General features: G+C 36.4%; 1 protein-coding gene across 1 annotated transcript in view; it reads right to left on the reverse strand.

Annotated features, from left to right (window-relative positions):
• CDH12 (cadherin 12) overlaps positions 1-18,919 on the reverse strand; it is a 591,317-nt gene extending 572,398 nt beyond the window's left edge. Inside the window, exon 1 of the mRNA XM_075744849.1 lies at positions 18,639-18,919. The gene's annotated coding sequence lies outside the window, so the exon portion shown is untranslated. The remainder of the gene's footprint in view (positions 1-18,638) is intronic.
• Between the last annotated feature and the right edge of the window lie 6,900 nt (positions 18,920-25,819).

The raw sequence follows: 25,819 nt of genomic DNA on the forward strand, positions 1-25,819 counted from the left end.
CTTTATTACGCCTAACTGCTTACATGTCTCAGGCTTCTGCCTCAGGCTATGGAGCAGCATTTTCAGAATAACCCACTTCACAGGAAGACATGGTAAGTGGCGGATGGCTCAACTAGATATTTTTTGTTTGATGTCACGGGGACTCCACTATGGAAGAACTCATAAACACAAGGAAGTTAAGCAGCTGCAGTCTTCCGATTAAACTGAAACTGGACAAAATCTGATTTTCAGCATATGGAAAAATAGTAAGAGTAATTATGTTAAGAGTAATTATGCCAGATGGAACTATTAGATGCAGTTTTATACAATTCATTTAATTCAATACAGAATCAAATATATTTTCAAAAATATATTCCATCTTTTTTTTCAGTTATCACCAATAAAATATGCTCCTTGCTCTGACCAACACCTTACATTTGAAGTTACTGTACAGAGATTGTATCCATATAAGCAAATAAAATATTATAAACGTCAAAATATAAACATATTCTATATAATGATCAAGCTTCATTCAGAAAACTAGGATTTGGGGAGAAATAGAGTGATGATAGTTTTTCTTGGGGAGAAACTTTCATTGAAATATCTGCTGGGATGCTCAGTCAGAAATTTTAAACTTGCAAATTACTTCTGCACAGCCTCTATTCACATAGCCAAGTGTTCAAAACCAGATTCTCCTTCTCCATCTTCCATATTTAAAGTCTTCTTGCCCCATCCTATTTAGCAATACAGGAAGCAGCATTTGTTTGTTCACCTATACAAAGCCTCCCTAAACTAAGAAACAATGAAATGGCCAATGTACTGGCACCACTTGTTAGCTACACACTATTTGGTCCAGATTGACGGATGTCTACAGGAATGGGCCAGACTCTTCTCAGTGGTGCCCAGTGACAGGACAATGGGCAATGGGCACAAACTGGAACACAGGGAGTTCCATCTCAACATGAGGAAAAACTTCTTCGCTTTGAGGGTGACCGAGCACTGGGACAGGCTGCCCAGAGAGGCTGTGGAATCTCCTTCTCTGGAGATATTCAAAACCCGCCTGCACAATCCTATGCAACGTGCTCTAGGTGAACCTGCTTTAGCAGTGGGGTTGGACTAGATGATCTCCAAAGGTCTCTTCTAACCCCTACCCTTCTGTGATTCTGTGTGATTTACTTGGCTGAGAAGGCCGCAGACCTTGGTGGAATCCACCTGCTGTGACAGTCATGGTCTCAGCCAAGTGACACATTAGATCCTGCGTGACTCTCTAGCCCCAGTTATAGCTAGGGTTTTCACAGTATTAGGAGTACAATTGAAGCTAATACATTTGGGTCTGAAACAGTTCATCCTTTTCCGAGGCTACTGGTTTTCAGTTAACATATTTCAAAGGATGCAGGCAGATGGCATCACTTGCAAAGCTATTGTTTTAGTTTGTCATGAGGCAGAGCAGCACCTGGAGAGCATTCAAAAGTTACCATCAAAGAGGATAAACGCAGAGCCTGTATGTTTGACAGAAGTACTTCAACGAATAAAATATTGCACATTTTTTAAAGATTGTTGAGATGTCTGAATCTGTGTGGAAATTTCACACACATGAGTTTTCCTTAGAAACATTTTGTAAAAGCCCTTGCTGCAAGTCTTGCCAAGGTCAGACAGGAGGTGCCTGAGGGTGAACAATTGTAATAAAAATAATTTTGCACCTTTTTAAAAAGCATATCAAAAGTCTAGATCACAGTCTGTCTTATTTCACCTATTCTGGTTGCTTAATTATTCAAATGCCTCTACAGAAAAAAAATAAATTCTTAGTGAAGTATTGCTTATGTAGTGAAGGAGACATCATAATATGTAATGCTTTAATATTTATCTGTATCAAGATTCCACTTTGCACAATAAAATCCTATCAGAATCTTTGCAGAAATCCAGTTATATTGATTATATATACCTAAGAGTTTCCACCTTGCTCCTTTAAATAATTTTATTATAGATCAGACCATACGATATGGAGATTTTCTTGTATTTACAGACAAAGATGCAGAGATATTGGATGTGTCTTCACATCCTCAGTTCCATGGTGCAATCTGTATTTCTACAAAATAGAGAAGTAAAAATAGAGGTGCAATAAAATGGCAGAGATGTCTACTAAGGTACAGATATGATGCAAATGCAGATAACTACAAAAATATTACAGCTTTTTTTTGCGCTATATAAATCCTCAGGGTTCTTTCTCTGTATCTGATGCATTTGAGAACTATTGTTTGCTGCAGATGTGACCCAGCTTTCTTGGAATGAAGCAGAAGGCTCCTTATATCTAATACGGTAGCATCACTGAGCTACATTACCTCTTTTGAATGAGAGAAGGGAAGATACAGAAAGACCAAAAGAGGCAGAAATTATTAGAAGAAAAAAAAAATGTGCAAAAGAAAGAAAAAGCACAATTAAAAAAAATAATCAGAAGCTTAGGAGAAAAAAGAAAAGATAAGGACACTATCAGGATGCTGAGACCACACACATGCACACACACATAGAGAAGATGCCCTGCACATCATGGACAAGCTCTCCCTAAAACAAAGAACACAAGAAACAATCTTACTGCAGAAATAAACAGAGGCAAGTATACAGTTTTCTGCCATTTTCAGTGATTCCTTGCCAATGACAGAATAGTGAATTGGTCATTTTTTATGCGCTATTTGAAGCAGTAATAATCAAAGGTGGCTGTACATGACTCAGCCTTACACATTGCACCTGCTTAATTACAAGCCATAGCATCAAAGGAAATAAAAATGACTCTGTGGCTTGTTGCTTGAGCCCTCAGCAAGGCACATAAGCTGCTCTTGTGTGCAGCTGTATTACAAGGAGATAAGCACTTTTCAATGAATTACTTATTTTTTAGCCATAACCTCAAGAGTTTTTGCACTGTGAGAGAGATTCAAGATTACAGATCTTTCTTCATAGATACTTGTTTCCCATTGTCTGCCTTTTTTCTTGAACCATTTTGGGTCTACACTAATAGAGGAGGAAATAAATTCAGCCAAAACGCATCCCCTAGATTAGAACTTGTGAAAAGAAAAAAAAAAAAAAAGAAAGAAAAAAAAATTTGTATGAAGAGATGGTTAAATGTACCTTTTGTCCATTACACTTTTTCAGACTTCGAGTGTTCCCACTCCTCACAGACAATATTGAATCATCTGTAAAGAGTCTGAAGATAAATTTTAGACCAGCTAATATCGCAGAAGTTAACTCATCCAAGATTTAGGGAGACCAAGGTTTGAAGTCCCTGCTTGGCCCAGAAACAGAAACCCCACCTGCCTCTGAAAGCGTGGGTAAGGCAAATAGGGATTTAAACTTTTTTCTTACATCCCAAAAGTATTCCTTAACCACTGTGCCAACTTCTGCTGTGACATCTTTCTTCCTATCTCTCTTTTCCTCCATCCCAGACATACAAAACATCTTGAAGCAATGACAGTATCTCAGAAGAACAAACTTTGACTAATCAGAATTTTCCATCCCCTGCACCACACGCACCTGATCTGTTTTCCTGCATAGTTATCAGATTCCCATAAACAAATTATATACTCTTTTCATATGGGCATGAATGTATCATGGGGATATAAGTAAACTTGATGTCACCCTTGCAAGAAAATAGCATGTATGAGTACGTAATAAGGAAAGTTTACTTTCTCTCTCTATCCTGTCTTCTTCCCCTAATACACGTGCATTAAAACATAAACCAGCAACACAGGTAGTAGAAGCACACAACAGACATCATGGCATAACCAGACTGGTAAAATATAATTGGCTCAGGAAAAACCCCCACCTAAATTGAATTTTGTGCTCCACATTTAGACTTGGCAATGAAGCTATAACAATCACAGAGCTGTGTTATTATCACCATCCATTTGGCCCATTTGCTGTGTTTTGATGTTAAGCAAAGTATGCAGAATGCATTTACACAAGCCAAAACCAAAATAAATGCATTGGTCTCAGGTGCAGTATTGATCTACTCTGGTACTCAGAAATTGAATATACCTAAATGGTGCATACTGAAAAAAATGTACTCTGTCATTTCACAATAGAAGCATTTCATTTGTTGCAATAAATTACTAATCTGACAGATTGCAGACAGAGTAATGTTTACAATAGTTTAAGGTTCATCTTGTTTCCCTGTTCTTTTGTGCTGTTTTGGCAGTGAGGGATAATTCATGCTTTTCTTTTTATCTGACTGTAATGGCAGTGCAGTAAATTATATCTGAGGTTATTTTAGCCAATCATAAACCCTGATTAGTTGTAGTCTAATTAAGCAATAATGAATGGGGAAGTGACAAATTTCCTCTTCCTCATTTATTTTTGTAATTAAATTGCATACTGCGCATCAATCAAATAATCTACATTATTAGAATTTGCAAACTTTTTTTGGAACCCACGTGTTGCTTTGTTGGCAGGAGCATTTATCAGGTTTTATGGCCAGCTGTCAAGAAATCATAAGGTACCAACATTAAGCTATCTATCTGATAAATGTCCTCAAGGAAAGATGGAAAATAACCAGCCATAGCTGTTACAAGAATGCTGGAACAGTGTGCAGTGTTTCTGCTAAGTGTAGAAGAGAGTCAGAGTTTGATGTTAAGATAATTATTTAGGTTGTCAGACAACAACTAAGGCCTAATAATTCTCCCAAGCTCTTAAACTTCTACAATTTAGTCTCTGGTGTCATTTGTCCTTCTGTAAGTCTTGATCTGGAGTGAAGAAGTGATAGAATAAACAGAGTGCTGAATAAATTAGAGGTGAAAACCTCTATAAAGAAGATGGATAAACACAGCTTTCCACATTATTAAGTTCACAAGCAACAGATGAAACATACTTTGGGGGCTTAAATCTTATGCAGAAAATGTGGAGTTAGGAGTAAAGTAGTAAATAAGACAGTTTAGGGATGTTGAAAATATAGGGATTTGCTGTTGAAAACTTTCAGCTTTTCAGAGAAAAAAGGGCCAAAATACAAAATATAATTTTAGCCAAAACGCTCAGTTGGAATATTTCCTTCATGCCACCTGATAGATGGAGTTCAAGATTTCTAGAGTCTTCCTCTTGTTTTAATGGCACTTCTCTCTGCTCCTGTTCACCACTGTATTCCCCATGCTGTTACACAGACCAACACTTCCCTTAGTGAATAAGGCTGTCCAGGCCATGAAGCATTATGTGGGGAGAAATGCAAACAGTGTTTCTGTCTTTCAGTGAGAAGGAGCAAATGAGGCAACAACTCCAAGTTCAACATCATGCAATCTTTCTGACTTAAATGCTTTCCGTTTTCATGCATTTATCTGGGGAATATTTTGTTTCAACAATTTATTTATTTATTTTAAATTTTCCTTCATAAAAGCAAATTCTGTTTGCAAAAAGTTTTCTCCAGCTGAAAATCAAATTCTCACTAGAGAAATATTTCCATCTGGAAGGTTTTGACCAGGGCTTCTACAGCTCATCCTGAGGCTGACAGAACTGCCTCATTCTCAGTAATTCACAGCACCTCTCTTTGCAGTTTCCCATCTATGAAAGGTGCGTAATCACATTTGTACATTTACTTAGTATTATTAGGTAATATTCAAACTTCCTGGTTTTATAATTTCATGGGTTTATTCTTTTGAATAATTATCTCATCATGCCAATAGTTACTGCTGCAGTTAGGTGACTTAACTTTAACAGGGGGATAAAAAAATAACAATAAAAATTTCAAATGTAGAAATTGTCACATACAACATGGATGCAAAGGGCATCAGGACTAGCTGCCTAGTGTCAAAAATAAACTGATTCGCATAATTTATATTACCTACAGCATTAGCTGCTGACAAGTCTCCTATATTACTTAAATAAATAAGCAAATTGAAGTGAAATGATATAGTGACAGCAGTATTCAGAAAACCACTACTGCTACTGAAATTAAGTAAATTTCTTCTCTCTTATCCACTCCCTTTACCAAGATACCACGGTATCAAGTTTTTCTTGGAATTGTTAAACTATAACTGAAGCAGAAATAAACATTGCCCTTGTAATTTGAAATTAATTGGACAAGAAAGCTCCACGTTATAATTCTAAACTAAGTTCACAAAAGTTTGAAAAGTCTTCTCTTCATAGAGGAAAAAGTATATGATATAAAGCAAACTCCAGGAGAAGCTGTGAGAGGAAGATTATTTTTTTTTTTCTGTCAGGTGTTTCTGTTGTACAGGAGATCTAATGAGCTTCTTAATACTCATGACAGGGATAAGTTTACATGTCTATGGGTATTTAGGTAAGACATAGATAAGTGATGTTTGATAGCTTAGAAATAAAAAAGCTTTGCATTTGACATAAAAAAACATCATTTCTTGCTTGCATTGCTTCTCATCTAGGGTCAGTCTCTATATAAGGCTTTAAATTAAATCTTTAAGGAAATCTGAGCACTTAGCTCCTACTTGAGAATTAGAATTCAGCAGAAGGAAGTTATGGCCCTAAATTCCTCTGAGGATCTTCTTTTTCCATTTAAAATATCAAGATATGAACAAGAACGCTAACTATCATCTCAAAGATGACAAAAAGAATAATGACTTAAGTAAAGATGATAAAAAGAATAATGACTTAAGTATGTATTCTCACCACATATCTTCACATAGCAAATAAATAAAATAGTTCACAAATTTCTGTGTAGATATTTTGTCATGGTGACATTTACAATTTCTTCTTTCTAGGGATGGATTCCACTAGTCTCTATGAAAAATAACAACAGAACCAACAATTTCTTTCAGGCCATCTTTTTCATTGCATTGTTTTCAGTACAAAGAAAATAAGGACATAATGGTACAGAAATGCCACATTATATTTATATATTGAAGATGAAGATAAAAATAAAAACAAAATGGAAAAATCCCATGCTTTTCCATTATACCTGGCAGACAACTTAATCTACAATTATCAGCATTAACACACACTTTGAAATCTTGAAATGTTAAGCCTTTATGTTTCATTACAAAGATTACTCTGCTGTAAAATTACTAGGCAATAGTTACAACTATGGTTATGGTTTGAATGTCAATCTTTACTTTGCTTGTAAAAAGTGCCCATAGTTCACATGTTCCCTGATATTAGTCTGCAGAGTTTGAAAGATGGGTCATTGTATTCAGAAGATGAACTACTTCTGAACGTTTCTTAGATATGATCAAAACAACAGATTTTTTTTTTTTTTTTTTTTTTTTTGAAACATTTATCACTGGAAATAGGAGCTGGGAAGGAGGGAGCAAGACCCTGGATTTTGGTCTTCGCAAATGGTGAGTTTGAATACCCTTTCAAATTTCAGTAAGCTTTATATGCTTAAGGAAGAAAAACACTTGAGAGAAATAAGATTGCATGGCTTTAAGCTTCCAAACACAGGCATATAATATTGATCCTCAAAAATCATTATACTGTTGATGTGAGGGGAGCGAAAAGGAAGAAAACCTCTTTCTATTAATGCTTCAGACAGCTATCACAAGGGACTTCCGAGTCTTAAATTTGCTGCAACTCTCAGCAAATTAAAATATGCAAAACATTTCAGAGTTTTAATGTAGTAAACATTTCAAAAGCCATTTTTCACTATTTCACTGTGAGTATATACCACTAAGCAGCTGGGAAATCTAATTTAGGTTTGAAATCTGCTTACAGTTTTGAGATCCTTGGCACTATTTCTGGGGAGGTCCTTGTATAATGCTTTTAGAACAGAATAAAAATGTTGTATAATGAGAGCCAAATCTATTGTAAGGTAATGAAATGGCTTTACTCATTTATTGTAAGTGCCCAACTTTTCCCTTACTCCATGCCCAGCAGAAATACAATTCTATTTCTGATGTCTGATTTAAGCTACCAGCCCCTTCTATAGTATTCAAACTATTCAGGAAATGTAATTTTCATATGTGAGTGGGTGAGAAAAGAAGTTGAAAGGGTTAAAAAAAGGATATTTTAAAATAGTTAATCGCTACTTGACACTGTTGACTGTGGTTGTATTTGTCATTGTCTAGAAGCAGAGAAAGTGGAAAAAACCAATGTTAACAGGTGCTTTCTATTTGGATTTTTCACTACCAGTGGCTTTCCTTAGGGAAGTGTTCTTGAACCATGTACAACTATTCTCTCTCTCTAATGACAGAAGCTGTTGGAGAATCTTTAAATTCAGCTATAACAAAACTAATTCACTTGAACAGCACTATTTCTTACAGCAATTTTTTCTCTATCTAGGTTTCACGTGCAGTTGGTAGCAAAGTAGTTATTTTTTTCTATTTCCCTAGGTCTTATATTTTTGTATAAGAAAATATAGAAAACTATTCCTCTGCCCATTCATGTTTTAGCTGCATTATATATTAACTAGGAGTGGTTTATGTTTAGGAGGGTTCAGTGCTAGTGAGGTTTATGACAGCTTTATTGGAAGCATTTAAGAAGATTTAGTGTTTGTCAGCAGCTGGACCAGTGAGCAGCCTGATGGTCACTGAGTATAAATGCAGTGGTAGGCAAGAAATCCCAGATCATCCCCAAAAATGAGAAGTAAAAATAAACTATAAGAGTATTTTACAAACATTTACAAGCATATTCAAAATTTCACTTCTTATCCTATCACTTAGACTGTTTGAATTGCTGTGCCTATGTGAGGACAATCCTTCAGAGTAAATGACAGTGTGGCAGCACTGGAAAAAGAAATTATGATGTTGATACTTGCAGTGTATTCACAACTAGAAAACATATTCTTTTTTTCCCCTTCTCAATGTGGCTATCAGCCTGAGTCTCTCCTGTGTGATATCTACAGTCAGTACAGAAGTATCGATATGTTTTCTTCTTGTTGGAAATTGCTCCATCTTCATGTTAGATACTCAAGCTGAGAGGAAAAAAAAAAAACATCACAAGGCACTCGACTTGCAAATAATCTCTCACAGCAGGTCAGGGGCAGCTAACTTTCCTCACCAAAAAAAAAAAAGAAAAAAGCAAGTAGCAAAAGACAGAGAGGCAGATCTGATTTCTGCTAATGTCCAGCCCGTCTGCTCAGCCAGATGGCCAACTGAATCACAAGAGGAAGGTGTCACAGTCACCGAGAAACCTGAGTCTTTCCTGTTTTATCATACTTTAGCCAAAAATAATAATTCAACAGCAGCCAAGAGAACCCTAAAGACTTTGTGTACTAGCATGCCGAGCTTTCCTGTAATCACTGCGATATCTCCAGGAACAAGGGGTGGCATGAATCATTATTTGGATGTGATAACATGACCCATACAAACATTAGGGGATAATGGGCAAGTCTGCACTCTGCAAATCGAATCACACCATGATCCATCATTAACCTAAGTGAGCTATTCCTTTATTGAAGTAGCCCTGTAAATGAATAGGTCACAGTCTATTTAAAAGCCGAGAGATTTGTTAATGCTCCAAGGACTTATATTCTATTAGAACTTACAGCTTGAGTATAACTGAGATTGTAAGTATGCTCTTAAAGGATAGGCAAGAAAGAAGGGAAAACCTAAGATTTAGACAAGAATAATTTTAGAATGTTCCATTGAAACATACTTATTTACACATATATAGAAAGGTATTTTTATATGTGTCTCAATTTAACTTTTGTCTTAAAGAAGGGAGACAATAATCACTTATTTCAAAATGTTTTATTCCTCACAAACTGTTGTAGCACAACGAGTTAAGACTGGGACTGTGTGAAAATTAATGCACTTCCAGTTAATCTGAATCAGCACTACATAACAAATTAACATTGCCCTTCAGAAAAGAGCTTCAGAATTCAGCTTAGGAGGTTTTCAACATTAAACCATTTAATTGCTACTTTAGGAATTCTGGACTTTGTATAGATATAAGTCCAGGTGTTAATACCAGTCCTTCACTGTTCCGTTTAGATAACAGGACTTAGCTTCAGAACCAGTTAAGACAAACCTTTCAAAGATTTCCCTCCACCTTTTTGCTGCAACCTGGCAGCTTTATTTAATTGTGGATGCAATAAGGAATTATGGATACCATCCTTTGAGACTGCTGAATCATAAATGAAGAAGAAATAATTTTCCTCCTAAATTTTCCTGAAATAAAGTTTAAATCAAGAATAATTTTTTTCTTGAAAAAAAAAAGTTTTCTTTTTATCTTTACAGCTATAAAACCTATAGCAATTCTTTGCAAAAAGGGGAGTAAATAAATGAGTCTATTAAGCAAATTGTTATACCCTAGCAAACCAGTTTTGCCTGACAAAAGTAGTAATGAGCTTTAGCAGTTGAGAGGAGGACATCTCCAGGAACTGCATGGGTAATTCAGGAGCAGCATATGCAGCAGAACATGCTAAATAGAGGAGAAATCAGTAATCCTAACACCTGAAAGCCCTTTTATTTGCTTCTAGAAAGGACGGATTATTTGCTTCCACTTTCTTCACTTTCACCTTGAAAAATTAAAAAATATCTGTGACTACTTCCCATATGACACTGTTATATAGCTGTTCTGAGTACAGTTAAGGTGTTTTAAGGGAGTCTGTCTTGCCCTTTTTGTGAATTCCAGGGCATCCACACAGAATAACTTTGATTACATTTCTAAAGGTGTACCGGAATAAGCTACTAAATATTACTATACACGTTGTTTTGCTAATTTCTTTGTTGGGGCATACTTCACTTTTGATATACTCAAATTATATACTCATCTCCTTCATACCTCCTCCAGACTCTCTGAGACTTTTACCTGCTGGATTGAAATTCACTACGGCATACTGCTTTTACTGACAAGAGCCTGAGTATAAGGGTAGTCAATTTTTTTTCCTCCAGTCACGGCTTCAAGAAGGACATTCATATTCATGTTGAAACAACTCAATTCACTCTACAGCCTTGGGAACCAAATCCAGTGAAATACCTTTCTTGTGCATAATAATGAAGTCCCCATGAACCACACACAGCTTTTGCTGAATGTTAGACACTTGAGTAAGCTACTGTATCAGATGCTTCTCTAACTTTGAAGTCTGTCTTACACTTGTATTTCTGGAATCTACCTGATGATCTAATATGATTGTCTATAAAATTTAAATAGCATACCAAGTTTTATAGGTAGAAATTGTTTAACCTTAAACAGTTAGGACTGTATGCAGGCCACTGATGAGTTCTTCTTCCTGATTTCTATTTGATCTAGTAATTGAATAAAAATGCATTTTCTCAGTGTAAGGGGGCAATTGATAAATTAGAGAAGAGCACATAGAAATCAACATAAGTGCTTATGACAAAACTTAGAAATATAGGACAAAAAAGTTGCAATCTATTCTTTGATCACCTTCTCTCTCTGTCACAGCCAAAAAAACGACACTGATAATTTCTTCTTCTTTCAAGTTACACACTGTAGAAATAATAGTTACATCGACCCAAAAAGTTCATTCTTGTCTCCTAACTATCTGGATGAGTTCTTAGAACCCAACATTAGCAAAATTTATATATATATGTTTGGGTTTTTTTCTCTATTACTGATACTAGTTTTTAAATGGATAGAATTAGTATCTGCTCCTATCACTGAGAACAGATGCCATGCTATCATAAAAAATAGAGAATAAACAGCAATATTTTTTATATAATACATTTTCTATAGACCTTATTCCTCTTTATAAACATCCATATACATCAGAAATTCATCTGTATGTGCAGTCAAGGACAGCCTTTGGCCAACTTTGCGGCTGGTGAGAGTAGCTGGTTTTCTTAAGTTATCAGAGTTCAATTAGTTCAATAGGTAAAAACCTAGGTTTCAGGACACGGACACAATCTGAAAGACTTCTGAAGTTTCAAATGGTAAAATGCCTCCTCATTAAGTGGTATGTGGTGAAAAGTGTCTGTATTTTAACATGGAAAGATACTTGACACAGCTTCCAGAAACAGCAACTGGAAAAATATAGGCAGTCGCCTACCTATTTCTTTCTGCCTAGTTTAAGTGGCTACTGTAGGTCTTACGCACTGGATTGAGATATCCCTTTCCGTGAATGTACATATTAAATGAAGTGCTTGAAACATCATGTGCTTTTGAGTCACACAGCAGCCTTCTTTAGACGCACTCACAGACTTGCTTTCTCATTCATCTGTATTCTTCTTCCGACAGTGGACCAAAAGCACGGCTTTAGGCCTGAATTACCTTACCTAATGTTTGTCAGTGGTTAGAGACAGAAAATACATGATAGGGAGGCCAAATCTTTGATCTAAAATATAGCTTATAAATTACAAAAGAGGAAAGACAGGTGGTAAGAAAGTGGCAACTGGTATGAAACAAATCACCCAAAGCCATGCCTTACACTTTAGGTGAATCTTCATTAAGTTTATGTGTTACTATTAACTAGTGCTTAATTAATTCCTCATTTTCTTATATCAGCCCAACCGAGTGCAGATGTCAGACAGCAAAAATTTCATAGAAGAATCTGTCCTGACAAAGTCTGCCACCTGCAGGAAGAGGGTTAGACCCAAGCTATTCTGCTGACTGTTGGTCCATTTCCAAAGAAATCCACAGTGCAGTTTCATGTCTTCCCTAAATCGTACTAACCGCAGCTCCCACAAGGAGCTTTACCAGCAGGTAAGTAATGAGCAGGGCAGCAACATGGCAGCCGTACTCTCTGCCTGGCCAAATGCCCACTATTTGCCAACAACAGAACGGTATTATCTTTGCAACTGAGAGAGTCTCCAACCAAGGTTAAGCCAGCTTTATTCCTGCTCTGTGCTCCCGAAGAGGCTAGGCTCAACCAAAATTGAAACCAATTTCTACAGGAATAAATAATTACTACTGGAATGCAACATGAAGGATGCTGATGAATCAAGCCTGTCATGCCTGTTCATTGAGCTGTCTCTTCAGTGAATCATGCAGCTTGTTTTCTCTGACAAAGACCAGAACCAAGGGTATTTCCATCAATGCCAGGAAAGCTGAAGCAAAGAGGTTTTATTTAACTTTAGCTAGGTTGAATTTCTCTTTTTCTTGCTAAGTATTTTAAACCAAGAATGGATTTCAGTACTATCATTTCCCTATCATTATTTTTTAATATGCAGTTCAATCCATCAGATCATTAACACATTGCCTGTGAGACTCATTTTGTTATTTTGAAGTGCTTTTGCACCTTTTCAAGGTGCAGCTCTTAATTCCACACAAGTCACATCATACTTCATGCCGTTATCAATGTTTTCAGTGGTTGATAAGACATAACGTACAAAATAGAACTGAGAAAGAGACTACTTGTGTGGGTGAAAGCGCTGTACAGTCTGCCACCTCTGACTCCGCTACCAGAGGACAGATGTTTGGAGAATATCTGTCATTTGGTAAGTGACAATGGTAACTAAACGACAATAAGTGCAACAGGAGAGTCTACTTTGAACCTGTGGTCAGAACACCTCAAAACTCAGTTTATAACTAAATTTGGCTCTAGATAGTAATAATCTACATACTGAGATAAAGCAGATAAGAAACATAATGCAAAGCAAAAAATGAAGCAAGATTTTTTAAAAGTATATAGCTATAATAAGCTATGATATAAAGTTCACCTGATCTGTCAGGGAAATGCAACTCGGAAACAGTGTTTAGCAAAGCAATTATTTCAGAGGCCCTTACAATGGGTTTCACTGGATAAAAGAAAACAAATCAGTCAAGGTAAAACAATAAAGAACAATGAAATTAGAAAAGAGGATCCAATAAAACAAAGTGCCCAAGACACTACGTTTTACTCCTGTTTTATTCGATAATGTAGGCTTTTCAGTAATGAGAGATGATTAATTTCTTGTAGTACATCTCAGGGAAAAAAGAGTACTTTCTTTAGCAGACAGCTTCTTAAAACCATGCTGCCATATATGGAAATCATCAAATTAATCCAAATCAATCATCAAAAATCAATAAAATTAATATTAGGTAGACTCTTAACTGGCATTCTGAACAGAGATGGACTTAACCGTCTTTCTTAAATTGAGGTCTCTGAACAGCAACTTGTATTAACATGGCATGATGGAATCTGTACTCCTTTACTCTAGTTTTTGCCTTAAAAAATACGCTGTCAGGTTTACTCTGTGGAATCTGATGGTATCAGAATACAAATAACACACATGTGACAATATACCCCAACATTACTCCTACTACTACGGCACGACCACTTACAAATATCATACAGCTCCTAACTGTAGGCCAGTAGGAGTGAATATACTGAGACAAATGAATGTCCCACAGCAGAGCCCAGCCCTCCCTCCCCATCAAGGACTTTTAGGAAAGTGAAATCTAGAGTGGAAAAGAAGAGGGGCCATCTTTCATATAAGATGTTATATTTCAGTTCCTTTAGTGAACCGTCAGAAGCCTAAGAAAAAGCAAAAATCACATAGTATTTTTCATAATGCAGTGTTATAACACATAATAAACCAAACACATCCCTTCTTAGTAGCATTTGTCTATTAAGTCTCTATTGCCACCATGCACCATAATTCATTTCTTTGTGATACCTTAAACTCGATAAGTGCTATATAAACTTACATTCTGCTCACCTTTTAAAATGTCTCATAAAAATGTCTCTGTTTAAAGGGTACGTATAAACACACCCAAACTTGTGTATACATACAAATGCTTTAAGTGAAGGCATTTTTATGAGTTATTTAAAAGCAGAATAGTATTTGGCTTCATGTAAGAATTTTCAAATTCAAGATCCCTCAAGTGCTTTGCAAATGAATAGCCTGGAAACCAACCAATATACTGATGCTGTAGGTAAATACACATGATTTCAAGTGGAGCAGATAAATGCAGAGGTATTACAGTTTCTTCTCTTAACACATGAATAGAAAAGCCACTGTCAAATTAAGAAAAATCAAAGACACTGTGCAATCAGCATTAATTTTTTCTTGTTCTGTGTTTCTTACCTGCCTCTCTCTATTAACATTCTTTAATTTACAGGTTCAAACATATTAGCTGTCAGAAATGAATGACAATGTGGAAAAGAGATTAAAATGTGGCCATTTTACTCAGTAGCATACTGAAAAAATACCAGTATATTTTATTGTTTAAAATGGCACAACTTAGATCTTGTAGAAATATTTTTCTCTATGTATTTACACTATAACTTAACTGACCATGTTTCCTTTCCAGACTTTCACAAAATGATGACACTTCTGCTGGAGTTATTCAACAATTTGTTTATCTTTACTTTTTTTATTTGTAGTTTATAGATCAGTACATATACACACTTACGAAAAATATTCAGAAAAGAGTTTAGTATTCCTAAAAGAACACAATAGAATCATCTAATAGAAAAACATATAAGTAATTATTTTTCAGAAACTCATGACTGTGAATTGGACAACTGTGGTAGCTTAATCAAAATGTAAGTTGTCATCACAAAATTATTTCACGCTATTCTCACATCTATACTATTAACTATGTTGTGTGATATTAAAGTATAAGCAATAGAGGCAAAACTTTTATCAAACTTTGAATACTGTTATATAAAAATTAATATATGTTGTTAGAATCAGTAATAGAATGCATGACCAAAATACCGCTTTTAAAGTAAATATATCCAAACTTAAAACACATTCTGTTTCTTTGCTGTAACAGTTTCTAGTAATTATATTCTATCTAGAAAATAAGAATACAGATGTAAAGATTACGTGAACTATCTTATGGTCTTTAAAAGTAGAAAGATAAGCATAAGCGATATATTCAAGAGCAAAAGGTATGATGTCCCCCTGGGCAGATACTGTCATCTTCAGAATGACGTATGTGCAGAAATTCTTTTTATACACCCTCCTCAAGAAAGTTGACATTTACGATCAGTTATGGCTACCGAGAAAAATGTGTTCCAAATAGTCTTTGTTTTCATATTATAAGAGTCAGTTAAGGCACAGGAAACTATGAGTGGTGGGATCAGTTTCACAGTAGGGCGCATGTGGGAAGACAAGCCCCACTCCCTCCCAATGAGAGCTGCACGCACAGCAGATACAAGTCTGTGCACCCACCCCCTTGCCTGTGTGCTTCAGTACAAGAAGGCAGTGCAAGTTTTTACCCTGACTTTACCCTCTCTGTTTTACTGCAACGTTTTACATTGCAATGTGCATGTCTGAGTAGTTTAGAAAGATTAATAAGGCACTAATAGGTCCTATGAGCATGTTAAAGACAGTTTACCTGAGCTCTGGATGATTATGAAAATATTTGAAAAATTTTATAATGATGCTTTGCACAGTTGCATGTAACTTAGCGATTTCTCTAATTCTGTGATAACCGTTTAAATACTTAAACACAACTTCTTAACCTTTTATAAAGCATTTATAACCATATCATGTTATAAACATGTTATTTTCATATTACACAGGTGTCAACAATAACTAAAACATTCTTATATAGGAAAGTATTTAAAATAATTTGAATACTGAAAAAGCTGTTAGCCTAAAAATTATTTAAGAAAAAGCAATTTGGGAATTTGCTAGCCTATAAAATTTTTAAATCATCTCAAGCACTACTATTGAACTAATGGGTTATTTAAGATTGAAAGCAAGCAAAATAAGCATTTGCTTTCCTTCTGAATACTGATTACATGTCATCTTTTTCTTCAGAACAAAACTCCAACTGATGGGTACAAAATGAGAAACTGCATATAGTAAGACAACCATAACATTTATATTTGCCATTCTGTTATCTATTCTATGTGCAACTATATTGCAACTGAAATAGTATTTCTTACATATTTGGGGAAAAATACAAAGTATCGAACATTGTGAGAGAATTCTGTCTACATATCCTGAATAGAAAGGAAATTGTGGGAGATCTTACAATATCTTATCTGGTATATCATTCAACACAGTAGGTAAACAGATATCATAGACCCTGGGGGGGGGGGGGAAGCAGCAAATTAATCTAAATAAAGTAATCTTGAGGAAAAACATGACAGATGTGATAGATGTGAGAAAGACAAACAAATCACTTTTCAAAGAAGTCTTTTCAAACTAAAGCATTTTGTTTCTTGCTGCCCAAAAAAGAGACTCTGTTTTTCCTAACATCTCTAACAGGGACCCCAATTTCAGCAAAAAGCAACGTCAGGTAACTAGTTTGATCAGCTGAGATGGAAGCCTTTGGTCTGCATGCTGATATGTTCCGGAGCACTCAAATCAGTTCAGCAATTAACTGCTTATGACTTCTGCAATGTAACCATCTGGCTTTCAGATCTGGGGAAATATTTTGTAAGAAGCCTTGAAACCTCTTAAAAACACGCTGTGATCAATGAAAGGTCTAACAAGATGTTCAGAGAACTGAAATAAAGACCTCCTGACCAATCTGTGAATTTCCTAAAAGCATGGTTTCATGGAAACATTTTAATCCCAATTTATTTTGTATCTCAAATGCAATCACATACACAGCAAAGGGTACATTATCATAAGACCTATTTAGTATTTGTGAATAGTTAGGTTTTTTGTGATTTATATTTTAACTTGAAAATAGGGAAAAAATACCAATAACCTCAACTGTTCGTGGATGCTATTCAGCAATAGTCTGCCTTCCTATTTAGCTCTGTATAGATGTTTGCAGATACAGAAAAAACCCACCGTTCACCATCACTCAGTACACACAGAAATTAACACAAAGTCCATCACCACCATAGTGTGCTTTGAAAGGAATATTTAAAATACAAGAAACATATCCTTCTTAATCTAGACTAAATATTTAGAGTTGAAATGCCAAAGCCACAAAGCCATTCCCAGTAAAAAATTATATGAAATATTTATCAACATAAGTACCTTCACACATCTCTGTTATAGGCGCACTTGCGCATGATTTGTAATTCAGGATTAAACTTGCCATTAAAATGTTTGCATAAAGATTATGTATGTTCTACTGCTCATCACATGACTAATTTGTAGAAGATCAATTTGAAACATTACAATAACAAATCCTGGCTTGCATTCGAAAATCTTGTGTGTCAGGGTTAAATTTTATTTCTCACCATTAAATTATTTCTGCAGTGCTTTTTTTTTTTTTTTTTTAGGGATGAAGCTGCTCAGGTGTTTTCAAAGTTGCTTCAAGTTGAATTCGCATTCCTTACCTTCTTTCTTTTAATTGAATTTTATCACTTTAAAGGCCAATGCTGCAGAAATTCTCCCCCCACTACCCCCCCATATTCCTGCCTTCTCTCACACACACACATAAAAGACTGAGTGCTCAAAAAAAAAAAGACTAAAAATATGGCAAATACATTTTCAGTCCCACAAGTTTCACACTGTCACTTATTTATTTTCCCTTTCTACTGAAACAAGTCTCAAATTTGGCACGACGTATTTTCCTTTTTATCAGCACTGATCTTACCACCCATCACAACCAAATTATTTGCACTCATGCCCATGTATTTCAGAGCCACTGCCCGACCTGGTGGAGGGCTGGACGCCTGCAAAGCGGGAAGGGAAAGGTGCAGCTCCTTCCTCTTCCTTGAGGCACTGCGGACTTGCACACTTTGTTTAGAACTTATTGAAGTTTTGTGATTCCAAACCGGGATGAGCAGAAAATACTGCCTGCTAATCCACACGGCCAGATTTCTCGCGTGTGCCCCTGCAGCTCCTCCGTGGAGCCGGCGTCCTTTTGTGCAGTGTTTCGGGACCCCCCCACGCCGCGGCCCCAGCCACAGGGATGCAATCCCAATTTTCCCTCCTCCCCCTCCCCAGAAAAAGCAGCCTTACCTGCTACGTGAAGCTGCAGCAGCACCAGCGAGATCAGCAGCAGCGGTATGCACAGCAGCGGTACCTCTTTCTCTGAATCACTGTAGCAACAAACTGCCCTTTCTCGTGTTCCCCTTCATTCACAAAGGATCTCACAGGCAGGAAAGACAGGTAGAAACCACTTTCTTACTGGAAGAGGTTGGCTCCCTTCTCAGAAGCGACTGAATCCCTCTCTGTGGTTCCCTACACATTTACCCTTCAGATCAATACTGCTCTTCAGCAGCAGCTTCAGCTCAACTGCAGCTGATAGAGACTAGCCAATTGGTATTGAGGATTCCCTTTCTGTAACCCCCTCCCACCAAAATACACAGCGTGCATTTGAAATTTTATTAGTTGTGAAAAGTAGTTTTAACCCCTTGCTTGAAAGCCACCCTATGCTTTTGGAGCTCTACAGAACCTCTCATTTTCTTTTTGCATTAAGAAAAGCTCTGACTGACCAAAATATCCCCACCTGGACTCTTTAACGCTGGGTAACATTCAGTGAGAAAACTAAAATATCTCAAACTGCAATCAGCTTACTGTGAGGATGATGTGTTTGCAATCTAGTAGATATAGCACATGACAAAAACAAACAGAAAAACCCAAAGAAACTACATTACAATCTATCATCCAGATATCATCACATTTTTCCCCGCAGCCTTCCTATATTTCTGACCACAAAACATGTCTGAACTACAATCAAACGAGAAAGAAGAACTTAAAGCGTGGCATACACAAGCACAATAACATGCCTAGAGAAGAGGGATTTTTCTTTTGGCTAGTGCTGAAATTTATTTAATGGATAAGACTTTTTCATTTCATCCAGGATGTTGAATGCTTTACATTTGAAGAAATAACTTCGCTTTTAGACCCTCAAAGTAAATATGACACCTTCTCATTTGTTTATTGGCATTTATTTCCAGGGAAGTACTGCTGTAAAATATGTTAGGTCTGAGAGCTTGTTTTTCTAACATAAAAGCCAAAGGTATGCTACATGGATTACTGCAAGATAAAACATTTTAAATGGATTTACATTAAATTTTTAACACACACACACACACACACACCCTGGATAAAATACATAAACATGGAGGCAAGTCAGCCATATAACCTTAACTCTGCCTCCTCTACATGGACAATGCAATCTTCATAACATTTCAATAGCCTAAAGTTGGCACTTGCAAATTAGATAGCCTGACTAGTAAAAACACGCTTAGGTTTCCTCTATTTAGCTGATAAGAGTGCAGTGCTATATATAACATAATACTCACTTGACAGAGACAGGCAAATGAATTACAGATACACGCATGGATTTTAAAGTGGCAGGCAGCAACATCATTAATTTTAGTCAAATGGGGAAATGGGGCTAACTGCACTGTAAAACACAAAGCAGCTATCACGAGGTAGTTAAGGCCTTCCTCTCAGTTCACTCATCTTTCCATGGCCAAAGCTGAAAATAAATACCTCCTCCTGTATTACAAAGACATAGTTCAGAAAGGTTTGGTTTCTGACTCACAGGCCATTTGCAGCCTGTTAGGATAATCCATATGACCTGTAGGCTCAGTGTCAGCAGCCCTCTTTTCCAAAAGTAACTTGTGCAAGAGTGTACGATATACTGAGCTGTTCTGGTAGTGGCTGCAACAGAGTTTTGAGCTCCCTGACTCTCAGGAAATTACTTCCTCAATGTGATGCCAGTTCTGAGCATGGTACCTCCAACAGAAAAATCTGTCTGGTCCAAACTTCGTCATTGGAGAAGCCTGGAAAAGTCTGTATCAGTCTGCTCATGTGTACTTCTCAGATCAAGTCAGAGAGCGTGCTGCAGAAAGCAGTAAGTATGCAGGATATATGCTGCAAGAAGTAAAAAGCGTGCAGAGTATCTGAAGCATACCAACATCATCAAGTCCAGAAGCACAAGACCCATTGCCAGATTGATTATACTATCCATATATATACACACACACAACTGGCTATATTGCAGAAAAGACCTTATATTGCTCTCCAGTTGCAGGAGATAGGTAGGCTTTCCAGCATGCTGGAAAGCCATGCTAAGCTACGACAAACTAAGATTCTCTATCTTTGCCCATGCTAGACACTATTTTACTATTGGAGTCCAACTGCATGTAGCTCTGATACTTGCTGACTTTACATTTAACTAAAACGAAATTTCTAAGACGACGTGGAAATAGGGCATCCCTTCTCCCAGAGTTAATAGCTCGGGAGCTATCATGTAGCTAAAGGAGCCTGACAAAAGCAAAACATTCTCCTCCCAGCAAGTCCCAAGCCCATCAAGAAGAAAGACTCTAATACCAGTGGTAGGGCAATGGTCTTCACAAGAGGTGGTCAGCCCTCTGAGTCCAGGCACTGTCCTGTCCTGTAGCTCTTTCTCATACCTTACAGATACATATGCTAAAGTAAAGAAGACAACGTGTGCTCAAAATCAATATGTGAGATATTGATCAAAGTCAAGCTTCCTCAAAAAAGTCAGTTACTGTGTAGTACGTGAAAATGCTGGTAGTTAACCAGAAAAAAACACATGCCCTAAGAGCTGTTTATACAGATCACCAAAGCCATTAAGTTCTCTTGCAGTGTTCTTCAGAAAGACAACTAATGGAGTCTTACCTTTGGTGTGGAGAAGGCTGAGTGTCATGACAGATTCAAATAACTCTTAGAGACTCAACAAATCAAACAATGTCATTTCCTGTCCATCATGTGAATAAGCCATGAAAGCGCCCTCAAGTCATTGTACTTTAGAAGTGTAGTGACTGAAGAAGAGTTTATGATATTCCATAATTTAAGCTAGGAGATCATCAGCAAATATAATTTTCATTGTAGTCAATCCTATTAATTGGTGACAAGGAAAACTTTGTTATTGCATTTCCTTTCAAGATAACATAAAGGTAGCTTTAAAAAGTTTCCTTAAAATGGAAAATACCAGTAATAAAGCTCACACTATCTGCAAAACCACTACAACATTTAAAAGCTTGCTTTAAATGATCTTTTTTCAGCTTTACAGTTTTATTTAAAGTTTGGCAATTGAAAGTTCAAAAGAAATCCTAAAAAAATGGACCAGTATCATTTACATAGAGACATACGACTCTTTGCAAAGCCACAAAGTTAAATTGCTAATTTTAATCTCCAATTTTGTTCTATTTGTCTGTCATAAAGAAGTATGTGTGTGGTCTAAAATTCCATTTGTTTTTAAAAACATTTTTAAAAAACCCACTGAACTATGAACAGCTCATTTCTTAGTCTCACTTTAAAGTGGAGATAGGGCTACCTATGAGATAATGCTTATTAAAGTTGCAAATGGTCCACAATATGTAGGACGGAGGAGAATGCCTCCAGAGGAACTGGAATTCCTCCTTTTTGAAAAGGTCCTTGCATGCCAGTAGAAGTAAACATAAATGAATCCTGCCCCTAACTCCCCTGTAAATTGTTTAAGTATTTGTCCAGATAACTCAAGCCTCTTGCTTTCTCTGGCTAGATGCTCAGAGTCCTCTTAGGGTCCTTCAAAGATCTGTGTTAAGAAGATGCAGGCTGGACAAACACCCTTTATGGAGTCTAAAAGAGAGATTTCCCACTCTAGCCAAAATAAAGTCTGAGTCTTTTAGCCTTGCAGCCTCATGGAAACACATTTATGTGAATAACTGAATTTATTTATGCAGATACTTACTGACTTGTAGGTGGCAGAAATTAAGGTTTAGCAATTTCTATAGAGAATTCACTCACCTACAGTGTCAAACTAGGATTAAAAGCCCAAGTGCTGAAATGCTGCGTATCATAGGCAAAAGGGATCTGAGATTTCACTTGTGGACCTTCTAAATCAATAAATATTTACACATGTGTATATATAAGATGAAGAAAGCAGTCTTTTACTGAGAATTTGCTTTTGTTTGGGCAACCTTATTCTAGACAAGATTCCAAGAGAAAGCTTAATTTTATTGGTACACTTCCTAGCAACCTATCGTGACTTGTATAATTTCTGAAACTTCAGCAGTTAGACCTACTTAAACTTAAACCAGTACATTACCTAACCTACCTCTTAAGTGGTGCCCTACCTTGTTCATCAGTTATCCATGTAACCACCAGACTTCTGATTTTACTGGAGTTGTTATTACACATTGTTATGGTGACACCTAGAGAAACCAACTAGAGATCCAGCATTACTGATTTGAAGTCCCTCCCTAAGAACACAGGCAAAGTCAGCAACAGAGGTGTCACTTCCAGCTGATGTCTATTCTGTCCCCAGAAACCTCTGAGGACAGGGAAATCAGTCTCTCAACTAGCCTCCTTCACATTTTAGCTAGGTTTACAAGTGAAAGATTTTCCAGGTGTTTAACTTAAAACTGTTTGGTTAAAATTTAAGTCCTCTGGGTTTTGCTCTACATATACTATGGTTTAGTATAATGTGGATTATTCTCTTCCTTTTTGCTATGATATTTCATACCATGCAGATATGAAATACAGATATATCATCTCTAACAATCCCCATTCCTTCCACCTCTCTTCACAGGACTTTTTGCTTTCTAGATTCTGATAATTCTTTTTGCTCTGCTTTCTATTCAATAGATATCCTGTTTCCTAATATTAAATGCCTAATATTGGATACAGTACGACTGCTGTGCTCAGTGCTGGTAAGGCACATCCTGAGGATTATTAGAAATGTAATGCTTCCGAATTTGAGCGCTGGCTTTATGCAGGGTCAATGCCATTCTTCTCTCTGTTGTGCTATTATACTAATAATCAGTCCCTTCTCTAAAGAACTTGCATTTTAAATAAAAAATGAGAGAACTCTCAGATGTAATCAGTGCAGCAGCACACTATGAACATAACAGTCTAGGCATGACTGACTGTTTAATAGTCATCCGTGACACAGGAAATGACAGATAAAACAGGATGCAATAGTGTTTGCACAAGGCATTTTGAAGTTCTCATATTTCTTATTACATCCTTCCTCAAAGCTTTCAGTTTGCCAATGTCATTGTCACTACCTTTGTCTCATCCAAACTGCCTACTTTCCATAATGTCTATATGTCCACAAATTGTAGAGGTTTTTATCCATCTACTCATTGGAAGATTAATCTTTAAGACATAAAACCTAACCTGCACCACAATTAATTTGTGAACTATTTAATTTAAAATACCTATTTACCTTTTTTTTTTTTTTAACTTTGCAATCTATAATATTAGTTGTTCTGTGGATTTGTTTATTTTTTTATCTTATATTTTAGACAATGACATAAGTACTGGTAAGAACGGGAGAGTAGATTTCACAAGTTGAATAGTTTTCTTTGCTAGTGATTCCAGCACTGAGTCCCACTTTGCCCAGCCTACTGCTGAAAATGTGAATCAAAGCATCAGGACACTCTTCTCGAATCCTTCTATTGAGGCTTAACTTCATTTAACACCTGTCCACTAATTCAGTTAGTTTTGCTCCTTACCGCTATTGTCAACACACACAAACGATTACTCATCTTACTTTCCAGTAAAACAGTCATGTGTTGTTGCATTCATGGAAGCAATAAACCAGACAAAAATCATGTATCTAAATCATACAGTTATGATGTCTGTCAAATTGATGTCAGCTAAAGTCCATCCACCAGAGCTGGCTGTTAATTAGCATAAACAGCACCAAATAGATTATCAACATGAGAGGGACTGCAAAGACTACTGTAGTTTTTAAGAAATATTAACAAAGTTATGTCAGTAGCACAGATGAGAACTATGTCGTTATCACAGAATGGAAATCAACCCTATGATACATAGGCAGTATTTCATAAAATATTTAAGAAATTTTTAATATCTGTACAAACTTTGCTTTTAAATAATGTATTATATTGACTTACACTTCCTAAATGGTAAGTTTTCCACATCATGTATTTTGATACTATTATTGAAACTGTTGTGCTCCAGCAAGTTATCATTGTTTTCTTCTAGGAATAAGTACATCTCCGTAAATTGTTATCACTAACTTTAGAATCTTGCAAGCTTTTTCACAGGAGTGCAATTATAAATACATACATATTAATGTCATCCATTTTTAGTCATTTCTTATTTTACTGCATCTCTAACAAGACAGTGAATTTATTTCAGAGAGATAAATTTATTTTCCTGCAACTCAGAAACTCTTTATAAATCCCAGTACAATACCTTCTCTAAACAATAGACATTATCTTTAAAACATTGTTACATTTTGTTGTTGTTATTTTAATTTCTAAGGCAACTATTTAAAACATCTTGCCATGGAATTCATATACTTACCTAGATTATATATACAGGCAAAGACTGACAACTATTTTTCTCTCAAGGAACACAATAAACTTAATTGTTTCCAAATAAACAGCAGTTCTTTACACTTGCTAAAAGTATGAGTCTGCCTAGGCTTTGCAACTATGTACTTAAGAGCCCTCATCCCCATCATGTGTTTAATATTAGTACTTCACACTCAGATAACAATTTTAAACATGTAGATCTCAAATTAGTTTTCATAGCAGTAGCAGCACTATTTTCACAAGGAACTAACAGAGGAAAAATACTGAGGAAATACTTATTTTCTATAGACAAAGTATAGATAAGTGTTAAAGCACTGAACTGGAACAGTGAGACAGCAACCAACCCTCAGATTTATCACTGTCTAGATCTTTAAAAAGTCATAGAACATACTTGTTCGCAAGCCCTCTAAAAAGAGCAGCATAAATTTCATATGTACCTATTTAAAGTGATTTAATATCTACTGATGAAACTGGATGCAATTACTAGCACCTCAAAAATAAACACTCTATTTTAGAAGTTTCTTGCAGCTTTTAACGGGTCCCCTCATTTGTGTATCTCGGTACATGTATTGCGTTTGTGCGGCAAGGTTTTGGTAGCGAGGGGTCTACAGGGGTGGCTTCTGTGAGAAGCTGCTAGAAGCTTCCCCTATGTCCAACAGAGCCAATGCCAGCTGGCTCCAAGATGGACCCGCCGCTGGCCAAGGCCGAGCCCATCAGCGACAGTGGTAGCGCCTCTGGGATAACATAATTAAGGGTGGAAAAAACACCAGAAGCAATTGCAGTCGGAGAGAGGAGTGAGAATATGTGAGAGGAACAACTCTACAGACACCAAGGTCAGTGCAGAAGACGGCGGAGGAGGTGATCCAGCAGCCTGTGGAGAAGACCATGGTG

This window comes from Balearica regulorum, chromosome 2 (assembly GCF_011004875.1).
Source record: "Balearica regulorum gibbericeps isolate bBalReg1 chromosome 2, bBalReg1.pri, whole genome shotgun sequence".
NCBI classification, from domain to species: Eukaryota; Metazoa; Chordata; class Aves; order Gruiformes; family Gruidae; genus Balearica; species Balearica regulorum.